The sequence below is a fragment of the Schistocerca gregaria genome, chromosome 5, assembly GCF_023897955.1.
Source record: "Schistocerca gregaria isolate iqSchGreg1 chromosome 5, iqSchGreg1.2, whole genome shotgun sequence".
Taxonomy (NCBI): Eukaryota; Metazoa; Arthropoda; class Insecta; order Orthoptera; family Acrididae; genus Schistocerca; species Schistocerca gregaria.
The window spans coordinates 543,471,057-543,481,154 of record NC_064924.1 but is presented as its reverse complement, the minus strand read 5'-3'; the positions used below and the strand labels follow the sequence as shown (position 1 = coordinate 543,481,154).

General features: G+C 36.5%; 1 non-coding gene across 1 annotated transcript; it reads right to left on the bottom strand.

Annotated features, from left to right (window-relative positions):
* Nucleotides 1–8,957: 8,957 nt before the first annotated feature.
* Nucleotides 8,958–9,032, bottom strand: Trnap-cgg (transfer RNA proline (anticodon CGG)). The gene has a single exon. It is a non-coding gene; the product is annotated as a tRNA-Pro (tRNA).
* Nucleotides 9,033–10,098: the final 1,066 nt, after the last annotated feature.

Below are 10,098 nucleotides of genomic sequence, written 5' to 3'. Positions count from 1 at the left end.
ATTATATCCCTAATTTGTATTCTTTAGAGAGGGTTCAGAGAAAGGTAGAACCAGAAAGGACTTAATGAGTCTCCTTGCTATATTCCACACTTAATCTGTATTGGCTGTGATGTGATATTATTTGAATTTGTTTTGATATTAAGCGTGGTTTACCAATTTTCATTACTATGTTTAGGAACTGTATCAATTTAGGATCTACTTTGTGTATTTCCAATATCTGTAGTAACCATGAGTGTGGTACACTATCAAAAGCTTTTTTGTAACCAATGTATGCGTAGTGTAGCGACCTTTGTTTAGTTTTAGCTTAATATGTCACTTCTGCATCTATTATCAGTTGCTCTTTACATCCTCGTGCTCCGTTGCAGCAGCCTTTTTGTTCTTCATTTATAATTTTGTTCTGTGTTGTATGTGTCATTAATTACTATATTTTGTATATTGTTGATAGGCATGTTATGGGGCGATAGTTTGCTGGGTTTGTTGTGTCTGCTTGATCTTTAGGTTTCAGATAAGTTATTCCTTGTGTAAGTGTATCAGGGACTGTGTATGGTTCTGCAATGTAACTGTCAAATAATCTAGTTAGATGTGAATGTGCTGAAGTGAACTTCTTTAGCCAGAAATTTGCAATTATATCTTTTCCAGGGGCTTTCCAATTGTGCGTAGAATTAATTGCTCGGATGACTTCATGTTGCAAAATTATCACTTCAGGTATTTGTGGTATCATCTTATATGTGTCTATTTCTGCTTGTATCCACCATGCATGTCTGTTATGTTGTACTGGGTTTGACCATATGTTGCACCAGAAGTGTTCCATGTATGCTATGTTTGAAGGAAAGTCTATTTTAACGTGTGTGTGTTACCTATTGTGTGATAAAACTTCTTTTGGTTTTTGTTGAATGTTTGGTTTTGTTTCCTTCTATTTTCACTTTTTTTGTACCTGCTAATTCGTTTGGCCAATGCTTGTAATTTCTGCTTCTTTTCATCTTATTGCTGTATCACTTCTTCTTGTGAGATTTTACCTAACTTTTTCGTTTTTTGACTGATATTTCGTTTCTTATACATTGTGTCCGACGTCTTTTCTCAGTTTTTGTATTCTGATCTTTAATCTGTGTTGCCATGCTGGTTTTGTGGGTTTCTTCTGTGTGTTTGTTGGTTCTGATCTATGTGCATATTTAGTGTAGTGAGTGCTCCTATATAAACCAGTATTTGTAACTCTTCCATAGCTGTATTTTCATTTATTTTGTTGTGTATGATTTTGTTGATAGTTGTTATTGTTGTTTCGACTGTGGGTTATTTGGTAGACTATGCAAGAATGGTCTAATGTCTGTATTTGTGTCTTTGTATTCTATATACATCAGCTGAAAGTTTTCTTCTATATCTAACATGTGTGTCACTTCATGTTCTATTTGTGCATGTTCTGGTGGCTGTCCTAAGATTTCGTTTTCCTCTGATTGTTTAATTGATGCATATTGTTCTTTGTTTGCTTGCACTGGGATGTTTGAATCCATTACTGCATTTTCTTCTTCTTCTGATTGCACATTATTTTGTTCCACTATTTGTTGTACTTGTTGTTTGATGTTTTCTAATTCTGACTGGCGTATCCTGTTATTTTTTATTATTACACAAATATGATCAGCTAGTCATTGTTCTGTTAAAAATTTTAATTCTGGGTAACTGTTAATAAATGTCGTGTATACTTGTGATCTGTATCCAGTGAGGTGTCGGTTAACTTCATCTGCCATCTCATCCTCTGTCTTTGTTTTCCTTCTAGAGTGGTTGCAGGAAGCATATCCTGAAAAACACCTCTATTTGGATTTAAATCAGTTTCCATGTGGCTAGTGGTGTCGTTACCATTGTGGACGGGCATAGGGTTCAAGCGTCGTCCCTGACCATGACAGCACTTGTCTGAGGCTTCATTAGTTCTGTCCTGACCTAACTGTTCACACTAAAAGGGGGGTTAGCTCTATTATTGGTTTGTTCTTTTTGTCGCCTTTTACGACTGGCAGAACATACCGGAGGTCTATTCTTTTCCTGGGCCTCCATGGGGTTTATTATTATTATTATTATTATTATTATTATTATTTATTTGTACAACAATTTTACATCAAACCACTTCTCTGTTTTATCTAAGTAATTCTTCAGTGTATAAAATATATTGCATAACAGGTACTTTTTGCTGCTTTTATAATAAGTGTATTTTCGCAATTTCTTTCATCTGTTTTGGTAATTTATTGGACTGTTTTATTCCTTGGTAAGAAATGGTGTTGTGAGTTTTATGTTTATTTGTTCTTCTTAAATGTAAATTGAGTCTATCTCTATTGCATTGTCATGCACAGAGCTGTTTGTGCAATAACTACCGATGTTATTTTTGATGTGTATAACTGAATGGTAATGTATTCACATGGAACAGTTAAAATCCTCAGTGTATTGAACAGATCTTTACAACAAGCTCAACTAGTATTTTTGGTTAATATTCTTAATGCTCTTTTCTGGAGTTTGAAAATTGTGTTCATGTTTTGTGCAATTGTTCCCCAAAAAAGAATGCCATAGCAGAGAATTGGGTGTATAGCTGAATAGTATGTAACTAAAAGACACTGCATGTTATACACTGATGATATGATTCTAAGGGCATAACATGCTGATGACGTTCTGTTTGCAAGTACCTTTGTATGTTCACACCTCTTCAACTGAGAATCAATATTCATTCCTAGAAATTTGCATTTGCTACACAGTCTATACAGGTGTCATCTACATTTAATTTAACATTGACATTTTTCCTCTTCAAACTGAAAGTCATGGCATTAGTTTTCTTTATGTTCAATGTCACTTTATGGCTTATTGACCAATCATAAACTTCCTTGAGAGTTTCATTTGTTTTCTCGGCAAGGAGTTCTCGTTTTCTCAGTGACTATAATATTGCCGTCATCAGCGAAGAGAATTTTGTCACCATGAGTAACACTAGGTGAAAATTCATTAATGTATATAAGGAATAGTACTGGTACAAATATGGTACCTTGCGGAACCCCTATTTTGATGTATTTCGGTTTTGATAAGTGTTTTGCTAAATGCTTGGGTCTATTTGAAGTATGTGTTATCTCTACTCATGGTACCGTACCTGATAGCTATGATTGAAACCAGTCATTAGCTACCCCTGTTATTCCTAATGCTTCTGCCAGCCGAGGTGGTCTAGCAGCTCTAGGCACTCAGTCCAGAACTGCTACAGTCGCAGGTTCGAATCCTGCCTTTGGCATGGATGTGTGTAATGTCTTTAGGTTAGTTAGGTTTAAGTAGTTCTAAGTTCTAGGGGACTGATGACCACAGATGTTAAGTCCCATCGTGCTCAGAGCCATTTGAACCTAATGCTTCTAATTTGTTCACTAGAATCTTGTGGTCGAGTGTATCAAACACCTTAGAAAGATAAAAAAGTATGCCTATGACACACTCATCTTTATCTAGAGCATCAAGTACAACTTCTGTGAATTCTACTATGGCTGACTCTGTATTTTTGCCACTTCTGAAACCAACCTGTGAGTCACTTGAAAGATTGTATTTATTCAGGTAATTCATTAATCTGTCTTTCATAATTGTTTCTATTATTTTTGAGAATGCTGTGTTAATAACAATTCTAGGTAAATTAAACTAAATGAAAGCTATCATGAAATCTAAAAGAGAAGTAAACTGGTAGAAACCAATCTGGAGAAAAGTAGTAATCAATTAAAAATTATTGCTACTGAAACCTCAGAAGCAAACAACTCTTTCGATAAGCAGATAAAGAATATTTAAAGTTTAATCTGCTTTGTTCTTAGAGAGGAACATTCAGTTAAAGAAACTTGTGGCGATACAAATCCACCATCCATTACCTTACCAAGTAAAATTGACTGTTTTATTGAAGCGGAACATTTAGTTGATGAAACTATAAGTATTCTTATACAGGATACCTGCATGGCCACAACCTCACGATCTATAATTCTGTCTGTAGTGGTAAGTAGAAAAACTTAAGTTTACAGTCTTAAAAATACCAGAGGAGTTTATAAAAGCAAATGAGGATTAATAACTAAAACTTTTGTAGGAGATGTCTGTAGGGCAAAGCATGACTATTTTGATTGGTTTGAACTTCAGATTAGTAAGATATCTTTAGCAGATTTGATTGGGGATTGTGTTGTTGGAAATAGTTTGATAAAGTTGCAAACTGGAATACAGAAAAACATTATAACATCAGATTTGTTAATGATGTGTCTCGCTTTAAATTCGTAGAAAAATTAACTAAGAGAATGTTTAGCTAATTTTCTTGGAAGTGTGTTGCGCAGGTAATAAACGAAATGTGGTAAAACAGGGGCTTGCTACTGGAACATTGACAGGGTTGCAAGCAGATGAGGGCCAAGAAAATGGTGGTCAAGAATTGTGACAATAATACCCTTAGGGGTTCTCAAGGGCTTTTGTAATACAGGTGTGGGAAGCCCAATGTCCAGAAGCTCATATAGTATTATTCCAGTAATTTCCATTTCTATACTGCATAAGCAAGATGTTTCTGTTGAAGTAGTTTAAGGAAAAAAGATTTGAACACTCTCATTTGGAAAACAATGTAGAAAATATATTTGATTTATCGAATAATGGAAATCATTTTACTGAAATCATTTTACTGTTTTGTGATTATAGTTAACTGTTAGGAACATCAGGGAACATCTAAGGTATTAGTGAGTAAAAGAAATGTTGATGGGAAATGAACTTATTATATTTTTTCAAGCTATGTCAGTTCTGTTTCTGTTGCAGTATCATTGTGAGAGATAGCTAAATAGAGAAGTATGTTTGTCAGACCAAAAGAATAATTACGTAGGCAAAAGGATATATATACAGTGAAGTGTATGAAAGACCACCTGCAATGTAAAAAAGTTTCTTGGTCGAAGATAGAAGCTGTGTTGTCATGGGTGAGGTACTCGAATTATATTCAGAGCATTTTTCTACTTGAGTTACCATTGTTATTAGTTGCAGCTATGAAGACGTAATTAATGGTATTATTGGTGCTGCAAACAGGTTTAATAGTCTGTCATTTATGATGTTGTGAAGGGATATCCATTTTTCTGCGATGATGATGATGATGATCTAGAGATATCGATGTGTTAGGGACTTATTGTTGCTCAGTTTTGTAATTCTGTTTGATCTGATGTTATGCTGTATATGACTGTGGAGAATGATCTAAGTTAATTTATACTATTTGTTGAAGCGAAATTTTGTTGTCTATGGGTGCACTGATGATTTTTATGCATTGCTGAAACAGGTATGACATATTTATCGTATGTGAATTTCAGTTGATAAATTTATTGTATCTCCGAATAATTACTGCAATCTTGTTTAACTGAAAATTAAATGCTATGATTTTTTTAATAACTTGTAGGTATATCAAACTCTACATGACAATTGAATGTCTTGGTCCAGCGCAAAGTAGATGTTCTTAGGACAGAATGAGAAGGAGGACAATATGTTCTGTAATAATGTTCAATGCAGATGTATATAAAGTTACTCTTGAGATTACAGTATACATTATTGTTAACCATGATTGGAAACAGCTCATACTGTTCCTTGGTCGAGTCTTCCCACATGGCGACCCCACAGCTGTCGTAAAACGCGCAATAAATTTATGTTTTTTGTCAATCCAGTCCAGTGTACTGCATCGCATTGGCCATTATGTAATGCATCACTTATCATGGCGCACCTGATTACTGTGCCAATATGACTGCAGAGCAGGATGTGCAGGGTTGTCATTGTGCAAATACAATAATGAAAACAGGGTGCATTAATAATTCGCGCCTCGTGCCTATAGACAATACCAGCTTGGCTATGCCTCGACTGTGGTGGCCACCAACGAATCTGCTGGAATGAGATTTTCACTCTGCAGCGGAGTGTGCGCTGATATGAAACTTCCTGGCAGATTAAAACTGTGTGCCCGACCGAGACTCGAACTCGGGACCTTTGCCTTTCGCGGGCAAGTGCTCTACCATCTGAGCTACCGAAGCACGACTCACGCCCGGTACTCACAGCTTTACTTCTGCCAGTATCCGTCTCCTACCTTCCAAACTTTACAGAAGCTCTCCTGAGAGTGAAAATCTCATTCTGGAAACATCCCCCAGGCTGTGGCTAAGCCATGTCTCCGCAATATCCTTTCTTTCAGGAGTGCTAGTTCTGCAAGGTGCGCAGGAGAGCTTCTGTAAAGTTTGGAAGGTAGGAGACGGATACTGGCAGAAGTAAAGCTGTGAGTACCGGGTGTGAGTTGTGCTTCGGTAGCTCAGATGGTAGAGCACTTGCCCGCGAAAGGCAAAGGTCCCGAGTTCGAGTCTCGGTCGGGCACACAGTTTTAATCTGCCAGGAAGTTTCAACGAATCTGCTGTTGGTGTATGAGAACAATGCTACCACAACATAATTGTGACGCCACTTTTGTGCCTACCACACCTTCCACACTGTGAACTGAATATGAGCCACTGCTTACCATGTCGTTGCAACCAGTTGTGTGCCATGAACAATCAACAGTCATGTTGCCTACTACACCGATCAATATTACCATTACCTCTTCAGCCTCATATTCGAGATTCAGCTCACATTTCACACAGTTCGAAACTTCCCCCCTCCTCAGCCACCTTTGGGATGCACAACAGTGCACAGCATTTTCGAAATAACTGCAATTTTACATAAGGAATGAAAATACATTAAACTGTTCTGCCATCTAGTGGAACAGGCGAAACTACTGACCTTATACTGTGGCCATCGCTTGCAAAGAAACTTTTTTCGATTTAGTGCTAAAATATATTTTTCATTCATGACATAATACCTAGTTGTACTTAATATAAATACATTTCTTTGAAGTTGTTAGTGCTACTTTTAATTTATGCAAATTTCACACCCATGTGTGTGTAGAAAAAGTATGTAGATATGTAGATGTGGTTGCTAGTCCTCCATCCTCAGACAATAATACAACATTGCTGTAGATCCAAAACATCAATACAGTGGGTTATGGAGGAATCCATCCATACTCCACACTACCCAAACAAAGACAAAGGACATTTCTTTGTTGAGAAAAAGAAATCAGGACATGTTCTGAGTTCAACAATTTATTATTTGTCACACAATGTTAAAAGACGATTTTATTTTTCAAATATTCTCATGTTCGTAATTATACTAAACATTTGTTTGACACAGAATGCGTCATGATCTCTGTGGTTACAGATTGTCAAACGACTATTGAAATTTCCTATAAACTTAGGAACTTTCAGTTATTTAATGCATGTGTTTAATTCTCTTTATACAGTGACAATTAATTAAATTTTTTTATATTTTCCAATCTGCTTTTTGAGAAAAATCAGTATGACATTTTAGATAATGTTTACTAAAGAAAATTTAAAATCTCTTTTTCATGATGTCCATTATCAGTACTTAATTATTGGCAAACTTTGTTCGCTTATGGATTTCAGTTTTTGAAAACGTTTTTAAGACTTTCATGTAAGGTTTTTATTCAAAAACGACACCTTTCCAGTTGTTTTATGTTCTCACAACTAAATAATTTTCCACATCTTAGTAAAAATTATACAAATAAAAGTAGGGATTTTCATGGGTTGACTAATTTTTGTTTATGTTTGATAAAATTATACAATCTTGTGCATATTCTAGATCTGAGTTTGTGTGAGGTCGTATCGTAATAAGCCAAGATTTTTTGGGATTCTTAATTGTAAAACTCTACAATAACACTTGGCTTTTATCTATGTTTATGTCTATTTTCAATTGTAAAGTACCTTACTCATGTTTTTCTACATTTAATAAGTTAATTGTGCACCTTGGGTTTTTATATACAGGGTGATCCAAAAAGAATACCACAACTTTACAAATGTGTATTTAATGAAAGAAACATAATATAATCTTCTGTTGTACATAATTACAAAGAGTATTTAAACAGGTTTTTTTTCACTCAAAAACAAGTTCTGAGATGTTCAATATGGCCCCCTCCAGACACTCGAGCAATATCAACCTGATACCCCAACTCGTTCCACACTCTCTGTAGTATATCAGGCGTAACAGTTTGGATAGCTGATGTTATTTGTCGTTTCAAATCATCAATGGTGGTTGGGAGAGGTGGCCGAAACACCATATCCTTAACATACCCCCATAAGAAAAAATCGCAGGGGGTAAGATCAGGGCTTCTTGGAGGCCAGTGATGAAGTGCTCTGTCACAGGCTGCCTGGCGGCCGATCCATCACCTCGGGTAGTTGACGTTCAGGTAGTTACAGACAGATAAGTGACAATGTGGTGGCGCTCCATCCTGCTGAAATATGAATTGTTGTGCTTCTTGTTCTAGCTGAGGGAACAGCCAATTCTCTAACATCTCCAGATACTGTAGTCCAGTTACAGTAGCACATTCGAAGAAATGGGGACCAAAAACTTTATTGGCTGAAATGGCACAGAAAACGTTCACCTTAGGCGAGTCACGTTCATACTGAGTTGTTTCCCGCGGATTCTCAGTGGTCCATATACAGACATTGTGACGGTTGACTTTCCCGTTAGCGTGGAAAGTTGCTTCATCACTAAACACAATCTTTGAAACGAAAGATTCATCAGTTTCCATTTGAGCAAGGATAAAATCAGAGAAATCGATTCTTTTAATCTTATCAGCTGCAGACAGTGCTTGAACCAATTTCAGACGATAAGGTTTTATAACTAACCTTTTTCGTAGGACTCTCCATACAGTTGATTGTGGAATTTGCAGCTCTCTGCTAGCTCTACGAGTCGATTTTCCTGGGCTGCGAACAAATGCTTGCTGGATGCGTGCTACATTTTCATCACTCGTTCTCGGCCGTCCAGAACTTTTCCCTTTGCACAAACACCCATTCTCTGTAAACTGTTTATACCAACCAGAATGAGATTTTCACTCTGCAGCGGAGTGTGCGCTGATATGAAACTTCCTGGCAGATTAAAACTGTGTGCTCGACCGAGACTCGAACTCGGGACCTTTGCCTTCCGTGGGCAAGTGCTCTACCAACTGAGCTACCGAAGCACGACTCACGTCCGGTACTCACTGCTTTACTTCTGCCAGTATCCGTCTCCTACCTTCCAAAAGGCAAAGGTCCCGAGTTCGAGTCTGTTTATACCAACGTTTAATACACCACCTATCAGGAGGTTTAACACCATACTTCAGTCGAAATGCACGCTGAACAACTGTCGTCGATTCACTTCTGCCGTACTCAATAACACAAAAAGCTTTCTGTTTAGCGGTCGCCATCTTAGCATCAACTGACGCTGACGCCTAGTCAACAGCGCCTCAAGCGAACAAATGTACAACTAAATGAAACTTTATAGTTCCCTTAATTCGCCGACAGATAGTGCTTAGCTCTGCCTTTTGTCGTTGCAGAGTTTTAAATTCCTAAAGTTGTGGTATTCTTTTTGAATCACCCTGTATTTTACCAGTTACATGTCAGTATTTTCATACACTACAAAGTTACACCATCAAAATTAGTTTCTCTATAAACGTCAATAAGAATACATAAAACAATCTCATTTTCATTTCTGTCGATTTTTACGTCAGTCACAAGAAATTTTGACTACTTTTTTGCTAATTTAACAATCGATATTATGGAAATCATGTCAAATTAATGATGTGGTGTACTTCTGAAATTTTGAAAATTGCGTAATTTATCTTGTTACTTACATAAATACCTTTCACTTTGACAATAACTGCAACTATTTTCTATCTCTAATAAACATTAAATATTTTGTAAAAATACATATATAAAAAAATGAGAATGATAAATTATTCATTTGAGTCATCGATTTTTCTAGAACATTCCAAAACAAATCGTACTAGATATACATAAGAGTTTTGGCACCCAATGCGTCACTTTAGGTAGGTTGTCACCAGTACCCCGACCTTGCTCGCTTTCTGCACATAACTCTTTGCTATCATGACTATGAACAAAGAGATATTATGCATGAAGGCTACTATGCAGTGTGTAACATTATTTGTAGTGGAAATTGTTTCTGATTTGTGAAGTGTTAACTTAATTTCGAAAACTGCTAATGAAAGTAATCACCAACACTTCAGTCATTCTTGTTTAAAGACTTGGG